Source organism: Mustelus asterias, chromosome 6 (genome assembly GCF_964213995.1).
Source record: "Mustelus asterias chromosome 6, sMusAst1.hap1.1, whole genome shotgun sequence".
Lineage (NCBI taxonomy): Eukaryota > Metazoa > Chordata > Chondrichthyes > Carcharhiniformes > Triakidae > Mustelus > Mustelus asterias.
The window spans coordinates 8450191-8478190 of record NC_135806.1 but is presented as its reverse complement, the minus strand read 5'-3'; positions in this window follow the sequence as shown (position 1 = coordinate 8478190).

Below are 28000 nucleotides of genomic sequence, written 5' to 3'. Positions count from 1 at the left end.
GCCTGCACTTGGTGCTCCACACAATTTCAAGGTAGTTGGAGATAATAGCACAGTGCTGTTTCCACTATCCCCTGACTGCTTTAAGCTAACGCATAAGATAGATTTATTGCTATATAAAAATTGCTCAAATTGTGTTTTCAGCATTTTAGTAATATAAGACTAATGAACAGTAAGTCTGGAAAAATATATAATGAATATTAACACAGGGGTATTCAATTAATCTTTCCACTTCCATGCACTTTCAAATCACAGTGGGCTACAGATTTACCATTCATGTTTAAGGCTTTAAGATGCAAAACTAACTCAGTCTTACACCAGATTTTAGTCCCCAACCAGATTTGAATAAACTATTAGGCATGACAATAGGAATACAATACTTAAATCAAGTGCCATCAACAATATGAGAATTTCAAGTAATTAGTTCTTAAGTGTACCCGAGTATATCCATAGAATCCTTACAGTGCTGAAGGTGGCCATTCAGCCCATCGAATCAGCACCGACCACAATCCCACCCAGGCCCTATCCCCATGCATTTACCCTGGTTAGTCCCCCTGACACTAAGGAGCAATTTAGCACGGCCAATCTACCTAACCCGCACATCTTTGGACTGTGGGAGGAAACCGGAGCACCCGGAGGAAACCTACGTAGACACGACTGGAGGTGGATCAATTCCAGCCGCAATTTTGCTCAGACAGCTTACTGTGTAAACAGCACTGTGTTATTATTTACAAGATTACAATATCATTTAACAAGGTTACATTCATATTCAATGAATCCCTGTAATAGGAATGTGAAATATATAATCTATTTCTTTGAGCATGCTGCTTGATGTAACTTTGGCTTTCTCTAGGATATTCAATTTTCTTTGCTGGGAATGTTCTTGGTGAGTCATTCTCATTGCTGTCATCACTATCTACAGTCACTGTGCTCTTCAGCTATCATCTTTTTTATCGAGCTTAAAGAAACTTGCACGATGGTTTCTCTGCATGGTGAAATTACAAAAATTGCCCTGTATCATAGCTGCATTGCTTCAAAACATTTTCATGATATTTTAATTGATTGTACTTTCTGAGAATGTAAGAACATGGGAAACAGGAGCAGGAGAAGACCATTCAGCTGGTCGAGCCTGCTTCGCCATTCCTTGCGATCATGGCTGACCTTGGGTTTCAACTTCACTTTCCCGACCCCCTCCCAATTTCCCTTGATTCCCTGAGAGACCAAAAAATCTGTTTCAGCCTTAAATATATTTATAGGATATTCCTGGAGTCTGGATGGAAAAGCTTCCATGTGTGTGTGTGTGTGTGTCTATCAGTCTGTCTTTCTCTCCCTCCCTCCCTCTCTAACGCCTCAATTATTGATGAAGAAAAGTGTGGCTTTTGTCCTCAAATTCTACTCCAGATAAGTTGCTTTATGCAACCAAACTTTAATAACCGAATCAATATACTCAACTGTCATATGGTTGGATTGCAAAGTCTCATTAAATTAGACAGGGACTTGGCAGAAACTGATTGGCAGATATCAATTAACAGAGTTCTAATGCTACTCTTGTTTTTGTGAATGTTTATTTGATGACCGAGGTGTTGCAACTCTAATTGCCTTTGAGGCTATAATCTTCATTAGTCAGTGGTCTCAACTGTTGCAAGGCTTTCTTGATTGTTAGCCTTTTTATTGCAAGACCCAAAGCAATCTTTGTCGGTGTCCAATTGCTTCCTTAGACCCTAAACTTGAGAAGTCCCATTCATATCCAACCAAACAGCTGCATTATCCTTCTAACAGCAGATTGTATTGGTATTTTGAATTTGTGTCTTGCGGAACTTGAGAGATCTACAGTGCTGTGTAGCATAGTCTTATAGTTATGGTCTTACAATAGTTTAAGTTTAATGTTGTGATAATGAATAGATCCAGATCTTTAATATTGTATATAGCGTTTGATTCCAACGTGATACGCAAGTTGCAGGTAATCTGTGCAAATGCCATTTTTCATCGCAAAAGTATGATGGCTGGAGGTGGGCAAGAAGTTGTTAGGGTGGAAATGTGTTTGCTTTGGGATGTTGGGTAAGAACAGCTTGAAGCCTGGTGGTAATGGTCCCCACAGTAGATCGAACGATGTTCATTATGCTGGCTTATAAATGAAGGATTGACAATTGGTGAAATACTAAAATGTTACTGTTGCTCGTAAGACTATACCTCGGCATGGGTCATCTCTTTCAGGAGAGGAAATGGGAAGTCTGTGACAAAAAAAATTCTAACACCATTTAAATTCCAAATGATGTCATTATCATTAATTCTGTCTTTTATTATGTTTTCAGTTTGCCGTGATTTTTTAAAAAACCTGCAAGTAGAAACTCCACTGACTCCTCCATGTTCATCAGTTTCTGTGGAAATCACTCTATCAACCAAGGAGCTCCAAATGGAGGAACTTTCTCCACTGAAGTTAGAGTAGGCATAAAGTATTCTTTATCTGCTAATCCCATTTAATTTCTGAACCAGCATTTTTTTGTATAAACATTTTATATTTTGTACATATCAACTACAATAAACAATCTGACACAGTGGGTCCGATTTTACCATCAAGCTGCGCCCATTTTCGGGCGTGAAAACTTGGTAAAGTCGGGCATGAGGTGAGTAGCGCGATCCATGCCCGCTTCCGTGCCAGTTCCCCCTTTACCAAGGCCCGAAAATGACCACGATCAGGACCGTGTCCGAAACAGGCATGCATTTAAATTGACTTAAAGGGCTGCCGGCCCAACCTTACCGCCACTTCCCCCTTTACCATCACGTTCACCCATCCAGAATTGGCACGAAACAGACATGCTCCACAAAAGTCCGATTTGGGCGCTCCAGTTAGTGAGGAGGTAAGTGCCGAGCGTCCGATGGCTCTCTGCTTGAGATCAGTGGAAGGGGGAATCCGCTGCCACTCTGCCTGAGATCAGTGAGGGGGAAGGGAGGATCCCCAGGGGAAAGGGGGGGTGCCACTCTGCCTGAGTTCAGTGGGGGGGAAGGGGGAGGAGCCCGCGATCGGTCTGGATGGTAGGGGGGTGGAGGGGATAAGGAGGTCAGTAATGTTGTGGGGGTAGGGCAATGTCTGTGGTGGCCGGGGGAGGCATTATCTGGCCTGGGAGGGATGTGGCAGGGGAGCCGCATCCTATAATTCTTTTTCTGCGCATGCGCAGTTGGAGGCGCTGATTGGAGCTGCAGGATTTTGGGCCTGTTAAGCCCCGCCCACAGGCTTGTGCAGCGCAATTCGGAATTGCTGATATTTTTTCAGGCAGAGTGTATATGGGGGCGCCTGAGAATGGGTCTAAAAGTCGGATCTGAAGCACTCCCAGTTTCAAGTCCACCCAGCACTTAGAATCAAAATGGTAAAATAGGGCCCAGTGATGCCAATGTCTCTTGACTTGAAGTTAACAATAACAGATTCTCCATTAACTAAGGTGAATTGTCATTTGCTTCAACCTCTACATGTATATACAGAGCATATTTCTAATGTCCCATGAGTTAGTAACGGTCAAACATCCTGGATAGTGGCGGTTGATTTGTCAGGTTGCTTGAAGTCTCATTTACGATTTTGTCCTGAAATGTAATCTTTAGCAATGTGCGATGATCGACAATCAAACTTATTGACTTGCCTTTCCATTACTTTGGTGCCTTCCTGTGTTTCTGAACTGCCTTTAAATATGGACATTAAAGATGTGCTGTGGGGCAGTACTTCAAACTTGCAGCTTCAGATATGGATGTCTAAAGAGGTGAATAGTGTTACTGATTCCACTGCCTTGGATGGACTGTCATGTGTCATGACGTTAGCTGGAATGATATTGCACACCAGTGATTTCACCTTTACCTCGTTGTAGCTAACCTGGCTAGATTCCACTTGGTCATTGGACTTCACTCTCAGCCATACTTTCAGCCATATCTACTTCCTCCATTATTCGTGGGTGAGAGCACAGCTCTGACGTGCTAAACTTGTACGGCTCAATTCAATGAATTGAAAATCAGGCGGGTTCTATGAAAGGCGGACAATCCACTCTGTTAGATTGGTGCACAGGTGATTAAAGTGAAATTCTACCCTTGTATGTTTTGCCACTTTTGTGTCGTTGTGGATCTCGGTGCAGTTTCCCCTGGTGAAAGACTGAAGGCAACATTGGTGTGAAGTTGGATATATGCAGTGAGGGGGGTTGAGGAAGGGATTTCTTATGCACCCAAGTGATTTATTTGTCTTCACTTGTTGCCTCAATGCAATGACAAGAATGGCCTATTTTATGTGGAGGTTGAACTTCACTCAAGGATTGGGGATGACAGTTTTATTATAAACAAAAAATCTTTTTGACAGATCTTTTAATAATTAATTCTGGAGTTTTCTGACATCTGGTGCTTGCAAATATGTAATCATTTGTACAGTTTTATTCTGTATAATTCATGATTTAATTCCACATTCAAAATTTTCTGATTTTCAATTTCTAAAATTCAAAAACCATCGACACAATGTGTAAATAAAAGCATCCTTGTTTTCTTCTCACTTTTTCAGTACAATTTTATCTGGGACAACCCAGGATTTTCTGGAATTTCAGATATGGCAGTCAGAAAATTTCTACAGACCTTTCTCATCTCTGAGGTTGGGAGGTAAATTTTAAAAATCAATATATGTTTTTGCAATGCCATGTGATGCATGACATTCGAATTTTGAGGCCACTCACCATTTTTGTAGTATATATATTTAAAATTGGATAGATAGATGAAAAAGGGCGGCATGGTGGCACGGTGGTTAGCACTGCTGCCTCACAGTGCCAGGGACCCGGGTTCGATTCCCGGCTTGGGTCACTGTCTGTGTGGAGTCTGCACGTTCTCCCCGTATCTGCGTGAGCTTTCTCCGGGTGCTCCAATTTCCTCCCACTGAAAGACGTGCTGGTTAGGTGCATTGGCCATGATAAATTCTCCCTCAGTGTATCCGAACAGGTGCCGGAGTGTGGTGACTAGGGGATTTTCACAGTAACTTCACTGCAGTGTTAATGTAAAGAATCATCATAGAAGCCCTACAGTACAGAAAGAGGCCATTCGGCCCATCGAGTCTGCACCGACCACAATCCCACCCAGGCCCTACCCCCATATCCCTACATATTTACCCACTAATCCCTCTAACCTACACATCTCAGGACACTAAGGGCAATGTTTAGCATGGCCAATCAACCTAACCCGCACATCTTTGGACTGTGGGAGGAAACCGGAGCACCCGGAGGAAACCCACGCAGACACGAGGAGAATGTGCAAACTCCACACAGAGAGTGACCCAAGCCGGGAATCAAACCCAGGTCCCTGGAGCTGTGAAGCAGCAGTGCTAACCACTGTGCTACCGTGCTGCCCCTAACTTACTTGTAAGTTAAGTAAAGTTACTTACTTGTAAGTAAGTAAACTTACTTGTGACTAAAAAAAATAAGCTTTTCAAACTTTTAAGAGCTACAGTGTACATTTACATAGCACCATTGATTTTGAATAACATGCTGAGGTACTTCAGAGGTGTGAAGAACATTTTTAATGTGCAGGTTTGAGGAAACTGAACTTTCATTCTTAAATTTGGAAAAAAATAATTCCTAAAAATGCTAATTTCACCGAACTAGAAGTTACAATCTTTTATGGAATACTTCATTGTTGCTTTTCTTTTCTTTGTGAATATAATACCAATAGTTCATTTTGTTCTTTTTGTAGAACCTCAGATACAGGAAGATGCTTTTCACCATAAGCCCGTCTCTGAGCTGATTGAGCTGTTAAATGCCTCTCCAGAGGAGCTGATGAGGTCCCCGGTAAAAGGTTTATGGGGAGAATATATGAAAGTAACCGCAATGCAGACAAACATAGTGGAGCAACTGCACTCAGATCAGGATGAAGTAGAAGAGTTGTTGACTGCAAAATTGGAAGAATTTTTACCAGTCACCATAGTTCAGTTAGAGAGTATGTTCACTGATTTTATTCCTTAAGTCACTAGAAATATACATAATGACTCTGTGGTGAAATAAGTAAAAACTTGCATGAAAAGAGCATTTTATTATCACTTCTTCCCCAATGTGCTTTTCACTGGATTCCTTCATGACTGGATTTAGAGATTCGAGCAACTTTGCACCTTAAAATATATATACCTCTAAGGGGCTGGATTTTACAGCTGCCCAGTGGACATGTTTTCAGTAAGGGGATATGTAAAGTATGTCAGATGGTTAACACACTGCTTTCCTGTCTACCCCAACCCACGGCACGGTAGCACAGTGGTTAGCACTGCTGCTTCACAGCTCCAGGGTCCCGGGTTCGATTCCCGGCTCGGGTCACTGTCTGTGTGGAGTTTGCACATTCTCCTCGTGTCTGCGTGGGTTTCCTCCGGGTGCTCCGGTTTCCTCCCACAGTCCAAAGATGTGCGGGTTAGGTTGATTGGCCAGGTTAAAAATTGCCCCTTAGTGTCCTGGGATGCATAGGTTAGAGGGATTAGCGGGTAAATATGTGGGGGTAGGGCCTGGGTGGGATTGTGGTCGGTGCAGACTCGATGGGCCGAATGGCCTCCTTCTGCACTGTAGGGTTTCTATGTTTCTATGTTTCTATGTTTCTAATGCCCATAATTTGGAGGGGTGGGTATGTCTTCCACTAGCCCTTACACCTATTGAGACCCTTAAATGGCTAATTACTGCTGGGCAGGCTTTTTAAAAAAATCAATTTTGGTGACAAAGCAAGAAGAAAGGATGGGGCCATCAATCAGCACCCCCCTCCCCTCCCCCCCACCCTCAAGATATAAACCCCCCCCTTTGTGTGTCCCCATCTGGCCTCCAAAACCCCTTCACCCTAGAATGGTTTCTATGGTTATAGAGTTACATACAGTGGTACATTTTACTGTGTATTGAGTTACAGCACAAATGCAAGAAGAGGTTGTAAGCTTTTAATTCTTTACAGTGTGTATATTGATCAGGTGAAGTATGTTTTCATCATCTAAATCTTGAATAAATGTGATCAAGTTTGAAATGGTAACGATCGACATGTGGAGCATTTTCATTAAATGGCCACTGAAGTAATGGTGTAAATGCAGCCAGAATCTTGGAATTTGTAGGGAGTGATTGAAGGAGTCTTATTGTGCTTCATTTGGAGTCATCTTGGGTCTTACCACCACATTTAAACTGCATGAGTTCAGAATTGGTGAGGAACCAAAACTACATTGCCCTGATGCTAGGCTTATAGTTTGACTGCACCTAAAGCGACACAAATGTATAATGCTTCATGACCTTCCTGCATTGTTGAAAGGCATCTAGCCTCTTATGGTAAGGTTAATGCATAAACTTAGATGTCATACCTATTAAGTTGAACAAGTTAGATTTAAAACCTGCTGTAATAACAAATATGCCCCACTTTTGTTTTACAGAAAGTTCGGACAATGCAGCATTGATTAATGATGATAATAACACTTCCATTAAAACATACCCTGAAGATGAAGAGAGAACATATTCCTATGCAGAGCAAGACATAAGTACCGGATATAAATCATTACCATTACAGTCACAACTACCAACCAGTTCGCATAAGAGCGCCATTGATTCTGAAGATAGCTGCAACACCATGATGAAAGTATACCAGGAAGATTGTGACCCTCTCAGCAACTTCATAATGCTACGGTCCAAGCAGGTTTCAACTCCTTGTCAGACAAAAAGTGACAATGAAAACCAAATGCTCCCTGGTAATTTTGTACATGGTTTTCTCCCATTTTCAATTCAACAAATGATCAGTTAATTCTACGTTTTGAGTCCTGAAGTTAAAGTACAGTGAATAGATTGTCCTTGTATTGTTATTGCATGATAATGTTGATTACTTTGAACTTTTTGGGACAATGGTTGGGGCCTTGTATCTTCCAGTTAGTCATAGTGATAACAGTTTACACCAACTATTATAGTCTAGTCCCAACTAAAGAAGCTAATCTGTAATTTGAATTAAATGGAACGCTGAGCACTTTGAGATAAGACTTTTGGAGGGATGCTCCATAGATCAGTCTCTTAATGTGGGCAAAGTGGCACTCGAGCCAGCCTGAAGTCTTTAATTTGAGGCAGAATAGCGTTTTCTGTGGTGACATTTGGAGCTATGTGATGGAAGGTTGCAAGAAGCAGTTTACATTGTCAGCAGGATATGTAGGGCATATGAAACATGGCAACTGTGTGCTTTTGTGGGGAATTCTAATAGGAAGCTAGGTACTTCTGTATGTACGAAGGAAAGTCCTGTGTTGACCCGACTTACAACTTCTGCTCTGGTTCCCATAATCGTTGAATGGCACAGAGAGGCGAAAAGAGACTGGGAAAAGCCCTCTTTGTTCTGTGGGTCTGATTAGCTCGCAAAATAAAGTTTGTGTAATTTCCATAATCTGCTGTATTAAGGAGATATTTGAAGCTCTGTTTTGCCACAAACCCAGAAACATATGTTCCAGCCTCAACAATAGCAGCAGAGATAATATTTTGATTGTTTTTCTATAGTGGAGGGTGTATGCAGATTGCCACATGTGTCACTAACCTTATGATGTACCTAAAATAGCAGAATAATTATTCCAGTAACATGATCCTTGCTCAGTTTGGAGCCCCTGAGACCTGGTGGGCGAAGATTACTCTTGGTCTGATTGGTGTGCCCTTTTTAAAGGGCTCCCCGATCTCAGTGCAGCTAGCTTTACCCCGCCCCTTAAAATGACATTGTGAAACATGCTCCCATGTTTTTTTTGGCAAAGTGTCACAAGATCTGATGAGAAAACCTGCCAGTTTCTCTGGAGAGAATCATGCTGGTTTTCAGTCACACCCTGACACTTTGCCATTTTTTGCTAAGATTCCACCCTATAGCTGCAAAAGCAAGTCAAAAGTTGGGTAATTCTGCAGCGAGTGACTCAACTCCTAACTTCCCAAAGCCTTCCTACCATCCACAACAGCATATGACTAGAGTACGATAGAGTACAAAAGCAAAATACTGCAGATGCTGGAAATCCAAAATAGAAACAGTAAATGCTCGGAACACTCAGCAGGCCTGGCAGCATCTGCGGATCCCATGAATGTTAATAAATATTAGCCATAATGAATGTACCCGAAGTGTATGCATGGATCTAAGCAATCAAATGCCACACAACTCTTTGAAGGAAAAAGAAGCATGGGACCTCTCACCCTCTATTAACAGTACCCTCTGCTAGCTCTGTAACAGCACCACTCCTCATTGTTTATCCCCCTTTTCACATCACTTTATACATGACATGAGGTCAAGAGTTTCTGCTTATAAAGTGATTTTCCTACCATTCTGTACATCACAACTTCACTCAATGTCAGCAACTTCAGCAAGTACAAAACCAATTCCCAATGTATCAGTACAAATTAATTCTGGTTCTTGGCCCATGCATCGACTGGTATTAGCCTGGTGTCACCAATATACTTGTACTAAAGTAAGGGATTTAAACAAAGGCTTGTCAGTTATCAATTTTATTTTATTTTGATCCTTGATATTCTCAGAAGGAAAAATCAATAAAACCTGGGAAATGACTGGTACTGATTTTGCATACCTTAAATTGGAACTTCAGTTCAGACCAGCACCTGTCACATTCAAGTTTTACTAAGTTTAAAGTTTATTTATCACAAGTCAGCTTGCATTAACACTTCAATGAAGTTACTGTGAAAATCCCCTAGTCACCACACTCTAGTGCCTGTTCGGGTACACTGAGGGAGAATTTAGCATGGCCAATGCACCTAACCAGCACATCTTTTGGACTGTGGGAGGAACCAGAGCACCCGGAGGAAACCCACGCAGACACGGAGAGAACGTGCAGACTCTGCACAGACTGACCCAAGCCAGGAATCAAACCGGGTCGCTGGCGCTGAGAGACAATAGTGCTAACCACTGTGCCACCCACTAGTTTTCTTTCTGGATTGCTACAGCTGAAGATAGTTTCACTTGACTTAGTAACCTTTGTCAGCCCTACTACGCTTAGAAATCTCTGCACTCCTACAATTTTGTCCTCTTGTTCGTCCCCAATTTTCTTTGCTGCACAATTGGATCCATTCCTTCAGATGCCTTGGCCCTAAGCGCTTTCATTTTTCTTAGTTGATCTGAAGTATGAGCTGTGCATTTATCTATGGCAGTGAAACCTAAATTCATTTTTAAATTTTTTGTTTAAAAATTGTATGTGTGTGAATTTCTTGCATTTTATTTGTATTTTCCCCCTCTATTAGTTGAAAAGGGTTGTTAATTTCCCGAATTGTCAGCAGTTAAGTGTCTTGCTTTTACATTTCAGTAGAAGAAAGTGTTAACGACAGTGCAGTGAGCAGTAAATCAGAGACGCCGAAGGTAGCTTTTGCACAGGAAACCACTCAACAAGATGCAAATAGTACTTTGATAGAAGTTCAAGCATCAGGTATTCAAAATTTCTTTGGCCCTTTAATGTAGAAATAGTTACCAAGTTTGGAAATGGTGGATGTTTCTACTTGCTGTCTCTTAACATTAAAAACAGTTACGTAGGGAATAAAACGCTGCATGTTTTTTGACCTGAGGTATTTTATCATTGATCTCAGCACAGGTGCAGCTGTCAACATAATATGGGACTGTCTGCATTTGAATTGCAGCCAGGTTTTGCTGGAAATGTCACAAAATGTAAAGTCAGGAGTCATTTGTAAAGAAACGTGCATGCATCAGTATGCCCCCTGTCTCCAACACATGCAATTAAAATGGTTTACATTCAAGTACTTGAATATAAAGATTTCAACAAAAAAATGGCAGGAGCAAGCGATGAAAAACGGTTTTCGAACTGATGAAAAGTACAACTTGCAGAAGGTAAAATTGTATTAATCCATATGATTACATGGTTTTGTAGACGAGCAAGGTCTCTTCTTTCTGCTTGCAGACAGCCAGTGTCAAGCATACTATTTGTTGGAGGCCACAGCAACCCCTGTTCTCAAACACATGAAGGACTCTGCTATTCGTATAGCTGCAACAGGGACATTTACTACACTTGCATTTGACCATACTAGATTCTTCCTAAAGCATCAGGAGAAGGTAGTGAGTGATGATGCTAAAAAAGGTTAGTTTTAATCTGTCTCCCCACATAAGAAAAATTTACAAGTATGCAGATTTATCTAAGACAAGAAATAAATCAAATGTTGAAAACAAATGAAGAAAAATGTGTTGTGCATTCCATTTTTTTATTTTTCATTAAATGTTGCTTTCAGTTGCATGTAGCATGTCATATAGTTTTGAAATAAATACAGACATATCTATTTGTATTGACAAAAAAAGAACTTTTTAAAAAAACAGCACTTTTTTTTAAACCAAGAAAAAATAAATAATTCACAAATGTAATTTGGATCTCCAGTGAGACCCCTGTCACCTGCATTTAATATTGCCATGATGTTCTGTTTCCAGATTATTTTTGAAGACTAATTAGGTGAATGTATTATATTCCTACAAATTAATTCCTCAATAAATTCCCATTCCAGAAGAGCCATGTCCGCTCTATCCAGGCCTTGCAGTATCCTGTAAGTTTCAATAAGATCCCCCTCATCCTTCTAAACTCCAACGAGTACAGACCCAGAGTCCTCAACCGTTCCTCATACAACAAGCTCTTCATTCCAGGGATCATTCTTGTGAACCTCCTCTGGACCCTTTCCAAGGCCAGCACATCCTTCCTTAGATACGGGACCCTTAACTGCTCACAATACTCTAAATGGGGTCTGACCAGAGCCTTATACAGCCTCAGAAGTCCATCCCTGCTCTTGTATTCTAGCCCTCTCGACATGAATGCTAACATTGCATTTGCCTTCCTAACTCCGACTGAACCTGCACATTAATCTTAAGAGAATCTTGAATAATGACTCCCAAGTCCCTTTGTATTTCTGATTTCCTAAGCATTTCCCCATTTAGAAAATAGTCTATGCCTCCATTCCTCCTTCCAAAGTGCGTAACCTCACACTTTTTGACATTGTATTCCATCTGCCACTTCTTTGCCCACTCTCCTAACCTGTCCAAGTCCTTCTGCAACCCCCCTGCTTCCTCAATACTATCTGTCCCTCTACATATCTTTGTATCATCTGCAAACTTAGCAACAGTGCCTTCAGTTCCTTCTTCCAAATAGTTAACGTACATCGTGAAAAGTTGTGGTCCTAGCACTGACTCCTGAGGCACACCAGTAGTCACCAGCTGCCATCCTGAAAAAGATCCCTTTATCCCCACTCTCTGCCTTCTGCCAGTCAGCCAATCCTCTATCCATGCCAGGATCTTACCCCTAACACCATGGGCTCTTAACTTATTTAACAGTCTCCTGTGCAGCACCTTGTCAAAGGCTTTCTGGAAATCTAAATAAATCATGTCCACTGGTTCTCCTTTATCTAAATTCCCTGTTACCGCCTCAAAGGACTCTAACAGATTTGTCAGACATGACCTCCCCTTGATGAAGCCGTGCTGACTCAGTCCTATTTTATCTTGCACTTCCATGTACTCTGTGACCTCATCTTTAATAATGGACTCTAAAATCTTGCCAATGACCGAAGTCAGGCTAACCGGCCTATAATTTCCTGTCTGTTGCCTCCCTCCCTTCTTTAACAGTGGTGTTACATTAGCTACTTTCCAGTCCTCTGGGACCCTCCCTGCCTCCAGTGATTCCTGAAGGATCACCACCAATGCCTCCACAATTTCCTCAGAAAAATTCAGAACTTAAAAGAGAGTGATCTGTGAACCTGAAATTGTAACCAATTTAATTTATTTTTGCAATTTTACATTTTATTGGCTACGTTTAATCCTTAAAATACTTCACTGATTTCAGTTGGATTACACTTTATAACATCACACATTTTATATTGTGCACTTTTTACAGTAATGTAATATGGAAAACCTAACCGACACATATACTGCTGCATCAGCTTTGTTAACATGAAGTTTTAATCACCAGTTAGGCAGCAGGGAGTGGAGCTCTGTACACATATTTGAAGAGCTATGTTGTCCTTAGTGCTAGCTCAAACATCATTCTGTTACAACTAGGTGAGGAAGGGTAGGATGGCTTCCTTCTTTCCCACTCCTTGTTTGACCGCAATGGATGTTTGAAAAAAAAGGATGTGCTTGCCAATTCAATGAGTGTCTATGTGCTGTGACTGTAAAAGAGGCACACGGGCAGGTTTCCTTTCGTTTTTAAAAAGAAACGAGAATAGTATTTATTGTACTTAACCTGGTCTAAGTAAAATAATACATGCACTCACACAACACTCAAAAGTTTATACATACACAAATAGATTAGAATGAAAGGATAGAATAAGTGATTTAAAGTCCATTATAGTTAAAGAGGTGTACAGACCCTGAAGGTTGGTGACCTGGCTGACTTCAGACATTGGTGGTCTTTCTGGATTCAGCATTGAGGCGGTGAAAATGTTGACGTTCGATTTATCTTTCCTTCTGGAGACAAAAGTTACTAAGTTGATTCTTTATTCTCTACCTGTGGTACATGAATAGTCAAAAAGCAGGCAGAGCCCAAAGCTTGCGAGTTTAACGGAGAGAGTGAATGAGGGAACTCGCTCAGGGTCTTGCTTTTTCAGCTTCTCATTTGCCTGTTCTGCAGTCTGCAGAGTAAATAAGTGCTTAAACACACAAAGAATTAGCTGCCTTGTCATATGACCCCCCCTCTCCAATTGCCCAGTGACCAAAATATGGTGTAATGTCCTAACTATGTTAGGGGTTGTGGGTTTTGCACAAAAAGAAAAATATGTGATTTGCACACGTAGATTCAAACTAACAACAACAGATTTACTGAAGGAGCTGTTGCCTATACGGAGTACAAACTGAAACTAAACAACAGCTTGTGAAATACTGCGGATGCTGGAATCTGAAACAAAAACAGAAAAATGCTGGAAAATCTCAGCAGGTCTGACAGCATCTGTGGAGAGAGAATAGAGCTGTTTCGAGTCGAGCCAACATTTCGAGTCAAGATGACCCTGGTCACATAATTAGATGACCCATCTAATTATGTGATCAGCTCTTAAAGCAATCATGTAATCACTTAAATATATAACACATGACTAGTAGCTTTCAATTGTCCGGTTTACATGATTAGATTACTCTGGGCTTATTCCATTCATAGCCAGAGTACCATTGTCCAAGTGATTATGTTTAATGGTTTGTTTCCACCTAGTTGAGTATCCAGGTGATTGTCAGGTTACTTTGCTATTATAAGTAGGAGATGGCCCCCATTCATACTCCTTCAAGGCAGTTGTACTTCATAAGGCTTTGCAGAGATTTGTTTCCGTTTCAGTGGTTGTGGAATATAGGAGGCAAAATGAGGCAAACTCTTAGCCATTTTTGACTTGGATTTCAAGTAATTGGAATCTGGCTTTAGTCTGTTTAAAAATTCAATTAGCTGTTTCCAGCCAGTCAATTCATATTTTTTCCTGAAACATGGCTTCATAACAATTCCAACACTTGAATTTGCCAGCTCTGCAAATACTAATTAGTTTTAAAGCAACTCCAGTAGGGGGCAGCACGGCGGCACAGTGGTTAGCACTGCTGCCTCGCAGCGCCAGGGACCTGAGTTCGATTCCGGCCTCGGGTCACTGTCTGTGTGGAGTCTGCACGTTGTCTGCGTGGGTTTCCTCCCACACTCCAAAGATGTGCGCGTTAGGTTGATTGGCAGTGCTAAATTGACCCCAGTGTGAGGGGAATTAACAGGGTAAATGAGGGTTACGGAATTGGGCCTGGGTGGGATTGTGGTCGGTACAGTCCCAATGGGCTAATGGCCTCCTTCTGTACTGTAGGGATTGTATGACCATGGCATTGTAAGATTGTATATAAAACGTTTTGCAGTTGTATACCTCAGTCTGGGTCATATCTGACCACAGCAGGGTACATTGGACTTGGCAACAAATTTGGCTGGAAACATGTAAAATATCAAAAATGGTAATGATGTCTTGTTTACACCAAAATCATAGTAGATATTTTGATACATAAAATAACTCTTTCTGCTCTAGACAAGCATGATGAAAATGAAGTTCAGTTGTATAAGCATGCAGCACTGCTTCATCTACTGGTGACCGTTCGTGATCTTCTGTTGATGTGTGACCTTGATACTGCTATAGGTATGAATTACAGAAGCAAATGGGCTTCTGTAACTGACTCAAGATAAAAGTGTGCCAGTAGTTAAGATAAAAGCAACAAATTCAATTCTGCAAAAAAAGTATCTGTGAAGGAGACTATCATATTTTTTTCAGAATGAGTTTTGTAGTAATTGCAAGGATTGGCAATCACCGGTTAGTTTAACGAACCATAACATTTTATTTACAAACACATATATACACAGAGTACTTTCAGGATGTTCTCATTTCCAGAACTAAGATCATTCTGGCTGCAAAAGCCCGCACTCTTTCCCGAGATCCCCGTGTTCAATTCCCATTGGGCAATCTGATCACACAACCCTCCCGATGTTCCCCCTCCCCTCCTTTAAAGAGGCCAGCTATTAACGTTTCTATTTTGTTTTTATCATTATCCAATTGATTAAGCTGCAAGCATTGTTTCTTAAACCTCAGTAACACCCCCTGATATTTTGAACAATAGACTGAAACAGTAGGAAAGTTGTGTTTTCATTGCAGTCTTATTTGCCCTTGAAACTTAGATGTTGTGCTGTTCATTTTGCGAGGCCTTTTAAGTGTCTTCTTTCTCATCGCTACTTATTTCATTTACAGCATATTTGTTCAAAGCCAAAGAAATGTATGTAAGCACATTGGGTTCGTGTTTAGATGACATTTGGAAGAAACTCCGAATTGTTCAGTATGTCAGTCAGAATAAGCAGGAAAGCAACCCAAAAGTGGATGAACTTGAGAATCAAATTTTAATGTGGATACAAACTACTCAGATAAAAGAACATAAGGTATGAACCATTTTAGACACTGCCCTTTATTCTAAAATATGGGGACCTTGAAGGGCTTTTCATTGCTTCTTGTTATTGAAGTCCCATTCTGAATATAAGTAATGCAAATATGGCTTTCAATGTATAGAATCATAGAAACGTAGAAGATAGGAGCAGGAGAGGGCCATTTGGCCCTTCGAGCCTGCTCTGCCATTAATGGCTGATCGCCCAACTGAATAGCCTAATCTAGCTTTTTTTCCATAACCTTTGATCCCATTCGCCCCAAATGCTATACCCAGCTGTCTCTTGAATACATTCAATGTTTTGGCATAGAATCCCTACAGTACAGAAGGAGGTCATTCGGCCCATTGAGTCTGTACCAATCACATCCCATCCAGGCCCTATTCCCGTAACCGCACACATCTACCCTGCTAATCCCCCTGACTCTAGGGTCAATTAGCATGGCCAATCAACCTAACCCACATATCTTTGGACTGTGGGAGGAAACCGGAGCACCCGGAGGAAACCCACGCAGACACGGGGAGAAAGTGCAAACTCCACTCAGACAGTGACCCAAGCCGGGAATCGAACCCGGGCCCCTGGTGCTGTGAGGCAGCAGTGCTAACCACTGTGCCACCGTGCTGCCCATGTGAAGAGTAATGGCTGGGATTCTCTGGCTGTTCGCTAGTGGCAGATTCTCTTATCCTGCCAGCAGGGCGCCCCCACCACAGGTTTCCTGGTGACATGGGGTGGCTACAATGGAGATCCCATTAACAGCGGCGGGACCAGAAGATCCCACCACTAGCAAACGATGCACCGCCTCTCACTGCTGAGAAACCCGTTGATGGGAGCCAGAGAATTCTGGCCAATGAATCAATTTTTACATAAATACTGCTCAAATATCACATTAGAATGTAGGAAGCATATCATAGGTCACTTAATATTAGTAATTATGTCACAAACCTTTTCATTTCCACACAAGTATACTCCAATCTTTATAACATCAGCAATTAAGGGCAAAATTCTCCAATCCCGTTCACCCCGCTTCCCCTGCCAACAAGAATGGAGAATTTGGCACTCAGCCGAACTTCAGCCGGGATTCTCCAGCTGTTCGCTATTGGCGGATTCTCTGATGCTGCCGGCAGCGCACCCCCACTGCAGGTTTCCTGGAGTGGGGTGGCTCAATGGGCAATCCCATTGACAGTGGCGGGACCAGAAGATCCCGCCGCTAGTGAATGGTGCGCCGCCTCATTGATGTGAGGCCGGAGAATCCTGGCCTCCATTCACCGTAGCGGGACTGGAGAATCCCAGCCATGGGCGAGGTTGGAGATTTCTGGCATAAATGTTTGGAGCTGAAGAGTGTTTCTTCAGAAGGAACTCTTCAAATGCAGACAATAAAAATATAACAAAACTTACTCCAACTAATAAATCAAAGGAAGGGTTCAATAAAAAAACTTCATTATTCCAAACTTGGGGCCTCGCCCTGGGCCACTCCAAGCTCCCCACAATTCCAAACAGGTTCTTATTTATAGTGAATCAGCTGGTCAGCTGACTATTACATCATTCTGTATTTGGTTCCATGGTTTACTGGGTCAGCTGACCCTTACAGCGTGCTATCATTGGTCACATTACATCCAGTACAAAGTTGTCACAGGTTACATTCTGCTTTTAGATAAATGTAAAACTTTCAGTCTTTGTAGTCGATACCAAATGATGGAGTTTTGACTTTGATTATCAACATTCTATTGAGAACGTTAACATAAGGAATGGTGAATTGAAGGTCTTAGTTTGAACCACATTTTCATTTATGTACGGTTGAATGAAATATAAAAACACTGGCTTTCCTTTAAATTAGTCAGAGTTTTCATTCTTGGCAATAATTGGCACACTTCATTTATGGAAACACTTTTTGTGATGCACCTGAATTTATTTGAAGTGCAGAATCATTTTAAATGTGATTTGTCTTGCATAGGTATTAATCATCATCAGGATGGATTCAGACTGCATTAGAGCTACACTGACCAACAGCCTCGCTAAAGTGAAAGGTGAGACATGGGATTTGGCTGTAGGATTATTTCTGAATTATTGTTCATGTACTAGTTGGTATAATCCTGTTAGAATTGCATGAACCTCTGCATGAACTCCTGCATGCACTGCTTGCATGTCTCCCCTGCATGCCCTCCGTGCATGACCCCATAGGCCCCTTCATGACCCCCTCAGGCCCCACCCCTTTGCACTGCCCCTTGCACCTTGGCAGTGCTAACCTGGCAGTGCCACCTGGCGCCCACTCTTTTTGAAAGAGCTATCCAGTTAGTCCTGCTCTGCCGCTCTTTCCCATAGTCTGACGTTTTTTTCTTTTCAAAAATTTATTCAATATCCTTTTGAAATTTACTATTTAATCTGGTTCCAACACCTTTTCAAGCAGTGAATTCCAGATCTGAACAACTCAAGTGTTCAAAAATAATTCTCATCTCTCTTCTGTTTTTTTTTTGTCAATTATCTTAAATCTGGATCCTCTGGTTACAGAGCATCTGAACAGTGGGAATGGTTTCTCCCCATCTACTCTCTCAAAGCGTTTCAAAATCGTTGTAGGTTAGATTCAAAATCAGTGCCTGAAGGGTATACTAACAAACCCACTGCTACATTTCTTTAAAAGACCAGATAATTAATGTAGCAGTTAAGGTTAAAGCACATGAGTAAATCAACATTGATTGACCTGGATCCTGCCAGATCTTATCTTCAGTTACAGTGAACCCTCAGGCTAAAATCTTGGTTTGGGAAGAGCAAGCATAGGAAACAAAGGATGCTGATGGATTTAGCAGGATTTTGGCCAGAATGTTAACTACAATGCATGCATAGTAAGGAGAATTTATTCCCAAAACATTTGATCGCCAGTTGGCACATTCAAATCCAAGTGAGCAGTGTTTGCTGCAAAAAATACCCTTAGTTTGCACCGTGGCACAGTGGTTAGCACTGCTGCCTCACAGCACCAGGGACCTGGGTTCAATTCCCTGCTTGGGTCACTGTCTGTGTGGAGTCTGCACGTTCTCCCCGTGCCTGCGTGGGTTTCCTCCGGCTGCTCCGGTTTCCTTCCACAGTCTGAAAGACGTGCTGGTTAGGTGCATTGACCTGAACAGGCACCGGAGTGTGGCGACTAGGGGAATTTCACAGTAACTTCATTGCAATGTTAACGTAAGCCTTACTTGTGACTAATAAATAAATAATTAAAACTAAACAAATAAAACTTTAATAAACGTTAAGGGGGCATTCCTGTCCCATTCAGTGATCTGCATCTTACAATTTTTATAAAAAATGACATTCCATAAGGTGCACTGAATTAGTCATTATCCTCAGAGAAATATATGTCTCCCAGTGCTTTCTCATCTCTAAATGTGTCACACTTCCATTTTGTAGACTTAAATCCAGCTGCAGTTTATCCTGAGGAAAATACCACTTTGAGTCGGCAGAAAGTTTTAAACTGGTCGGTAATGTTGAACTTTCCTTTATTGTTTCTCAATTTATGTGGAACATAAGAAAGTAGGCAGAGATTCTTGGAGGTAGTACATGCAGTAAACACGTGATTGCTTTAGATTATGGGCCAGATTTTCACTACTGGGGCAGGTAACTGAAATTGAGAAATTTTGGTTAGATCTCATTTTCACTCTGGGGAGGCAGGGACAGGATAGCATCAGGTCCACCAATCCCAGACACAGATCGTAGGCAGCCATGGGGGCAGGTAAGGGCCAGTATGGGCTGGGTAGGAGGTCCACTTCAGTTCTCTGTTGTTTTAGTAGCTGATAGGCCCTCATGTCTCACACCCCTCACCTCTCGCCCATGCCCATTCACCCTCCATACCAACTCAAGTTTCCCACACACCTCCCGTGCCCCTCATAATCTCCATGCCACTTCCAGAGCTACCCACCCAGTATCTACTATGGCCAAACCTCAGCAGCTGTTTGGAAATTAAAGAACAATACGCTTCTAAGATAGTAAAAAAAACTCTCATTCATGAAACCGACTCGAAGCTTTTAAATTTCATGTGCATAATCGCTTCTGAAAACAAACTTCTATTTAGGCCCTACATAAAAGACAACAAACCATTTAATAGGCTCTTTAAACTGTCAATCAAACTGTAAACTCAGAACTCCTGCTGAGATAACTAGTTTTTTTGAAACTCAGCCAGGCATTCATAATGGCATAATAATTGCCCTTGGGAAAGGTCAGCAAAGACCACTATTAAAAATGTACAAACAAATGGTAATTTCTTTTCTACACCAGATGATGTCAATCACTGAAATCCAGCAGAGGGTTTTTTAAAAAAAACTCTCACTAACAGTTTAAGCCTATTTTCCATGTTTTAAAAGCTAGGGATTTAAAAACTTGAAGTCATGATACCTAAACAAATCTTATCCATCCTTCAAGAGCGTTTATATCAACTCAGTCAATTCATGACTGAGCGTTAAGGCTCTTGGAACAACCAAAATAGGGTCTGTTTAAACTCAGCACTATGTTCATTTAGTCCTGCTGACTTTGGGTTTCCATTTTGCGTGGATCATGCCCCTTCCCCCCTGCCAGCAAAAATAAGAGGTCAGAAGTGGCACATCCAGGTCCCACCCACCATTTTCAAAGGTAAGATTCTGCAAAAACTCTGTCCTTTGACTTAAATATTTTATGGACTGTAAATTGATCATTTCTTTCAGTAGGACACTGCTTAAATGTGTGTGTATACAAGTCATTTTTGTCTTACTTTAATGCAATTATCCCCATTTAAAATAAACTGGTTGATAATTATGCTAGGGAAAGTATACTAAAGAATTGTGATAAATTTATCAAGCACCAGAGAAAATTAAATACTCAAATTTGTTCAAATAAATGAAGGAATAATTACACTTTTCCCACAATTTTATCTTTCTGTGAAGATAAAATATTATGGTATATTTCCTGTCTGGACCTATTCCCTTATGAATGCTGAACATTTGTTTCAAAAGAGTTGTTGACAATGCTTTTTAAAAGAAAACACAAGAGCAGAATTTTCCCATCCTGCCCGCTATGGGAATCATGGCAGGCAGGGGCCGGACCATGCAAAGGTCCGTTGACCTCAGGTGGGATTTTCCGGTTTGGGGGAGAGCGCGGCCAGGAAACCCCACCCCCACAGGATTTGGTTTGAGTGTGTTAAGTGTTTGTATAAAAACAGTGCCAAAATAGACCTCTTTAGTGCCATTTATTCAGGGGCTGGGTTAGTAGCGGGTGTGTTTGAGTTGAAGTTGGGAGGTCACACAGGTGGAGTCCTTCATTTTGACTCTCAAGTCAAGTTGGGAGAGTTCTCTCAGCCATGCCTCAGACCACATTGCAAAGAAAGGATGCGAATAGACCAGTTCATGTTTAAACAAATGTGCAAAATCAAGTACAGGTACCTGGAAAAGTGTATAGTTTTGCAATTAGTCATTTCTGGTTCAGAAGAGCTGACTAAATTACTTTTAAGTTTGCCTATTTGAGGTTATTTGATATGCACAAAAGTAGAGACACTGGGATATTCTATACTTGTAAGGATTCCTTAGCTTCATAAGTTTGAGAATTCAAACCCATAATCACAATATTGTGAAGAAAATATCTTAATTTGCTTGCACAATTATAAGAAATAATTGCTTATGATACTGCAAAGGTTATGGCAATTCTGTGGATATCCATAGCAGTCTCAAATCCAACTCTGTTGTTCAGTGATCTGTGATAATTGTAATGAATTTGTAAAACCATTTTGCTCATTCATTTTATTTTGTCCTTTTGTGTTTACCTTCGTCATCCATTTCTAGTCTGGAAAGACATTCCAGTTTGGTTGTATACAGCCATCACATTGGAGCAGATTTCCCTTGGGTTGAGTTCTCTTTGGTGGTAGAATATGATTACATGGAGAATTCATGCTGGGCTGAACTCTGCAAGCAACAGGATATAAATCATATGATCTTTAAAACCATACTTCCTAAAGGCTCAGAAGAAGGTGAAAAAAAATCTGAAAAGAGTGTTTAGTCCAACTCCAAATATCAAACAAAATCAATGTAGACATTTACATGAACTTTTCTTTTATTAAATTGATGATGAGTTGATTAGAAAGGTTTTTAAGTCAAGCCTGTTTCTATCGTAGATAGATTTCTATGCAGTACGCACATATTTTTATAAATGAAGATAACTTAATGATAATTGGTAGTAAACCTTTCGCCCTTAATGCTAGGATTTAACAGGTTCTGCTCCCAATTGGGAAAAATTATCTAATGGGTTTCAGTTCAGTGATCTGAATTGTACCCAAGCAGGTCCTAAAAATTGATTCTCAGTGGAATCTGGGGGCAGAAATGCCACTTAAAAATCCATTAAGTTGGCAAATCACCTGGCTGCAGCTCGCTGTCCCTTCTATCACAAAGGCAGAGAACGTAGTTTAAAACTGTGATCAATAATTTACATGCAGCATCAGCACAACTACAAGAACACTATCCTCCTTTTTTGTCTTTTGTTTTTCTTGTGGTCTTTGTTTTGGTTGGCAGCTGCGATGACGATTCTGCTTTGTCCACTTCTAACTCCGATAGACAATGGGCAGAATTCTCCCCAAAAAATTCTAAGTGTTAGAATTTGTGGGAAAATTGGAGCAATTCACGCTGTATTTTTCAGCAGGAGTTCACATTAGAACCTCCCACACTCGTTGCAGTGCAGAGGCCACCAGCGTCAATATTATTAGATTGGGGGGGCAGGGCCTATTCCCACCCAGGAGGCTGAAATCCTGTTTGCTGGCCAACTCGATCGCCGGCCAGCCTGGGACCCCTGCAGTGCTGCACCCTCCCCCCCAAACCCCCATGGCCCTATCACGGTCCCCCTCAACCATTCCTGGGCACCCTCCCCATCCGGGACTGGCCTGATCGCCGCACCCCCCCTCCCCACCCTGCAGTGCTGGGAGCAGAACCTGTTAAATCCCAGCATTAAGGGCGAAAGGTTTACTGCAGGGGCGGCACGGTGGCACAGTGATTAGCACTGCTGCCTCACAGCACCAGGGACCTGGTTTCAATTCCCGGCTTGGGTCACTGTCTGTGTGGAGTCTGCACGGGTTTCCTCCGGGGGCTCCGGTTTCCTCCCGCAGTCTGAAAGACGTGCTGGTTAGGTGGATTGGCCATGCTAAATTCTCCCTCAGTGTACCCGAACAGGCTTCGGAGTGTGGTGACTTGGGGATTTTCACAGTAGCTTCATTGCAGTGTTAATGTAAGCCTACTTGGGACACATAAATAAACTTAAAAAGACCCCCTCCCAGCCCGCCCCAATCACTGGCCTCCCTCCTATCCCCATCAATCCCAATGCAGAGTTGGAGCGGGACCACCCACCTCCACTGATTGGCCCTAGGCCCCGCCCCAAATAGGCCCTTCTATATTCCCCCTGGACATGGGCAGTACCAGAGGGCACAGGCTAGCACTGCCAAGGTGCCAATGCCTAGGGGGCACCCTCCCACTGCCTGAACCTCGGGGAGGCCCCAATTGAACCCCCTTCAGTCCAGCAGGGTCAGGCCTGTAGCTCCCTGAAAGTGGGGAGCTACTTTAAACCCCGCTGGGGTGAAACACTCTGACGGGGTGGGAGAGGTTAGCGGACCCAGTGAATTCAGTCCCGGGCCCACTAATAACATTTAAATGATGTGTAAAATATCATTTAAATGCTAATCCCGCCTCCCTGCCGATTTCCGGCACGGAGCAGACAGCGCCAGAAATCCGGCGCTGGGAGATGCTAGCGGGGCACGAACGCTGGCAGGAATCCCGCGAATCACCCCCCCCGCGTGATTTGCCTTGTGCCATCATACCTTTTATCATTTGATCTCCCATGCCTACAATTTTATTCTAAACCTACAGAGATGGAAAAGATCATTGATTTGAAATATTGGGCCTGTTTTTAACCCTGTGCAAGCAAGTGGTTGCATTTTGCGTGGGTTAAAATCTGTTTCTCTCAGATGTGTTGAGCATTTTCTGTTTTTAGTAACTGTGGATTCTTCACTGACTGAGACTACGGTGCCAATTTTGTCGAAATAAATCGGTATTACAATGAGTAATAGTTCCTCTTTATTCTTTAGGAGATATGCTAACCACTAAGCCTGAGTTTCTGGTAATGGAGTTGCAGATTCCATACACTTTCTTGATATCTGAAGGCTTGTTGAATATTCCAACCATGCTCCAAATTCTAGAATCAAGGTAGCATTTACTATTTTCTTGACCAGCTATTGATTTAAAGTAAGGAACAATGGAAGAGTTTCAATAAATGTTCTCCTTTCTGTGCATTTTATACCTCTATCCCCCAACTGGCATCCAGGAGTAAAGAGGGGCAAGCCAGCAACTTACTCACTGGTGTGCACAATGGTACTGACCATCCAGAATTCCCTAGATTCTGGAACAGTCCCCATGGCTTAGAAAGGAGGAGAAAGAAAGCCAGAAACTATAGGGGTTTTCACAGTAACTTCATTGCAGTGTGAATGTAAGCCTCCTTGTGACACAAATAAATAAACTTAAAATGAACTATAGATCTCAAGAAAGGAGGGAGAAAGAAAACCAGAAACTATAGATCTGTTAGACTGGTATCAGTAATAGGGAAAATACTAGAATCTATTATTAAGGATGTGGTAACAGAGTGTTTGGAAAATCACAGCATGATTGAGCAGAGTCAACATGGTTTTATTAAAGAGCAATCTGTATGCTGCAACTGTACAGGACCTTGGTGAGACCGCATTTGGAATATTGTGTGCAGTTCTGGTCACCTCACTACAAGAAGGATGTGGAGACACTGGAAAGAGTGCAAAGGAGATTTACCAGGATGCTGCCTGGTTTGGAGGGTAGGTCTTATGAGGAAAGGTTGAGGGAACTTGGGCTTTTCTCTTTGGAGCGGAGGAGGTTGAGAGGAGACTTGATAGAGGTTTATAAGATGATGAGGGGGATAGATAGAGTGAACGTTCAAATACTATTTCCTCGGGTGAATGGAGCGGTAACTAGGGGGCATAACTATAGGGTTCATGGTGGGAGATATAGGAAGGATGTCCGAGGTAGGTTTTTTACGCAGAGAGTGGTTGGGGTGTGGAATGGACTGCCTGCATGGATAGTGGAGTCAGAAACTTTAGGAACATTTAAGAAGCTATTGGATAGGCACATGGAGTACTCCGGGATGATAGGGAGGAAATAGCTTGATCTGGGTTTCAGACAAAGCTCGGCACAACATCGTGGGCCGAAGGGCTTGTTCTGTGCTGTACTGTTCTATGTTCTATGTTCAATCATGTTCAACAAATCAATTAAGGGTTTTTGAAGGTACCACTAGCAGGGTTCCTGAATATAAGGGGGGACCAGTGGATATAGTGTGCGAGATTTACCAGGCCCATTCACTATGGGCACAAATCCCGTTCTGGCCACTAAATCTCGTGAGAGAGCCAGAATGGGATTTGCACCAACGTGATCTCAGATTGAGATTGTCCCTGACCCGAGACGGCAGCATAATCAGGTTCACGCCCAGAAAGAGTACGGCCTTTTCCAACTCCCACCTATTGTGTTCCTGTACTTGGTGGTCAGCCACTGGGGCCTGTGCAAGATCTGTAGCGGGTGTACTGTTTTACGTAATTGTCTATTATCTTCACAAATTAAATTATTTGGCACCTTAATGGAAATAAAGAAAGAAAACTGAGATTATTACTTTTGGTTCATGAGGGCCTTCTGAATAATCGGAAGAATTATAGGCTTATTAGTGTTTTATTAACTATTGTGCAAAATATGCTGTTTCAGACCTTTGCAGGGTTAGTATATTCTTGGGTTTTCAGCAATAATCAATAGAAACTTAATTATGTGTGCTGACAACTTGTGTGGATTATTTATTTACTATCTAGTTCAAGCTTTGACAGTTTCACATTATCTCACTCATATGTTTAATAAAAGGTCAAGCACACAGTGCATCAGTTGCACCTCCTGGATCATAATTTTCAAAGCCTCGTAAAAAAAAATCAATAGAATCCTACAGTGCACATGGAGGCCATTCGGCCCATCAAGACTGCACCGACCACAATCCCATCCAGGCCCTATCCCCATAATCCCACGTATTTACCCTGACACTAAGGGGCAGTTTAGCATGGCCAATCCACCTAATCCGCACATCTTTGGACTGTGGGAGGAAACCGGAGCATCCAGAGGAAACCCACAGAGACACGGGGAGAATGTGCAGACTCCACACAGACAGTGACCCAAGCCGGGAATTGAACCCGGGGCCCTGGTGCAGTGAGGCAGCAGTGCTAACCACTGTGCCACTGTACTGAAGTTCCATTTTAATGTATACAAGACCAGTTTACACAAGTTTTACTGCGATCCTTTATTTCCAAGTTTTACAGTTTTTTCCTTCTGGGTGGTCAAATGCTGACCACCCAGAACCTGACCCAGGTTCAATTCCGGCTTTGGGTCACTATCTGTGTGGAGTCTGCACACTCTCCCCGTGCCTGCGTGGGTTTCCTCCGGGTGCTCCGGTTTCCTCCCACACTCCAAAGATGTGCGGGTTAGGTTGATTGGCCATGCTAAATTGTCCCTAATGTCAGGGGTATTAGCAGGGTAAATATGTGGGATTACAGGAATAGGGCCTGGGTGGGATTGTGGTCAGTGCAGACTTGATGGGCCGAATGGCCTCTTTCTTCACTGTAGGGTTCTGTGATTCTATGATATGAAAATTGCTGTTGTATTTAAGACTATTAGTATCAAATGAACCTGTTTCAAGGTGAAGTTTCATTTATCAGGCTAACTCTCACTTTGGCTTTTCCAAGTACTGAAGCATTTACTGCACTGTTTCCCCCCCAACATCCACATCTGTAATCAATGGCAAGAGACTGCAAATACAATTAGATAGCAGTGATTTATCGATTAGCTTTGGAATTTGAGATGCATTATGACTTGTGCAGTGGTCTACAATTTGTACTGGAAAGATTACCTGAATATATAACATTGTTATTGATATAATTGTTTCCTATTGTAGGTACAGTATGACTCTTTTGGAGAGAACCACTAATGAGATGCTACACTTGTTCGGGGGAGCAGATCACTATGCCATTATCACAGTGGATGAATGTACTGCTATAATAGTGCAGGTAAGGAAAAAAGCAATATCACCGGCCTTCGGGAGTAAACCAATTTTAGAACCAAACTTTAGTTTGATGACATGGAGGGATTTATTTTCCTGTCGGAGTACAGGACATCCAGAGAAAACAGAAATCCAGTAAACTGGAAGAGCTATATAAGTGTAGAAAGGATGTGTGAAGACAAAAGTTGTAAAAGATATCAAAGCTAAAGTAAAAATGTTTATGAATATGTTGAGGGAAAGCGAGTGGGAAGAAGAATTTGGGTCCATTAAAGTTATAGATGATATAATAATGGAAAATAGTCATTGTCAAATGATTACTTTGTATAAGTTTTCACAACGGGAATAAAATACCAGCAGTGTGTGGAAAACTAAAAATAAGTCAAGGGGAGGAATTTATTGAGATTGGTACAAGTTTTTTTTTCCCTGAAGAAAGGTAGTGGAGAGAATAATGGGATTTACGATTGGCAAATCTCCAGGACCTGATGGTGTGCGACTAATGAAAGAAAAAGTATTAAAATTTCAGATACGTCAGTCAGAATTTTCCAGAACTCTATAGATTCATAAATTGTGCTCTTAGGTTGACAAATTGCAACGCCATTCCATTATTTAAGAAACCAGAAAACTACAAAGCTGGCAGTTTAGTCACTTATATGGAACTTGAGTATTGCTGAAAAAAGAGACATGCTGTTGAAGCTTTTCATCGAGCACTCATCAGGACAAATTCTCAAGAATACCAAATCTAAAGGAAACAACAGTTCATACTGCATGAGTAGGGAGTGATGATTATTGGGCAAGTGAACTCTGAATGATAGAGGCAAACCAGTGTCCACTTGCCAACCAATCAGCATTCTCTTTTCATGCAGTATTAATTGTAGTTCCCTTTAGATTTGGAATTCTTGTGAATCTGTCCTAATGAGTACAAGATGAAAGGTTTTGACAACATGTCAAATACCCAAGTTCTTTTGATTTGTTGATTCTGATGATTGCCCCACAAATATCATCAGGAATTGAATGACTGAACATTTTAATGAATGT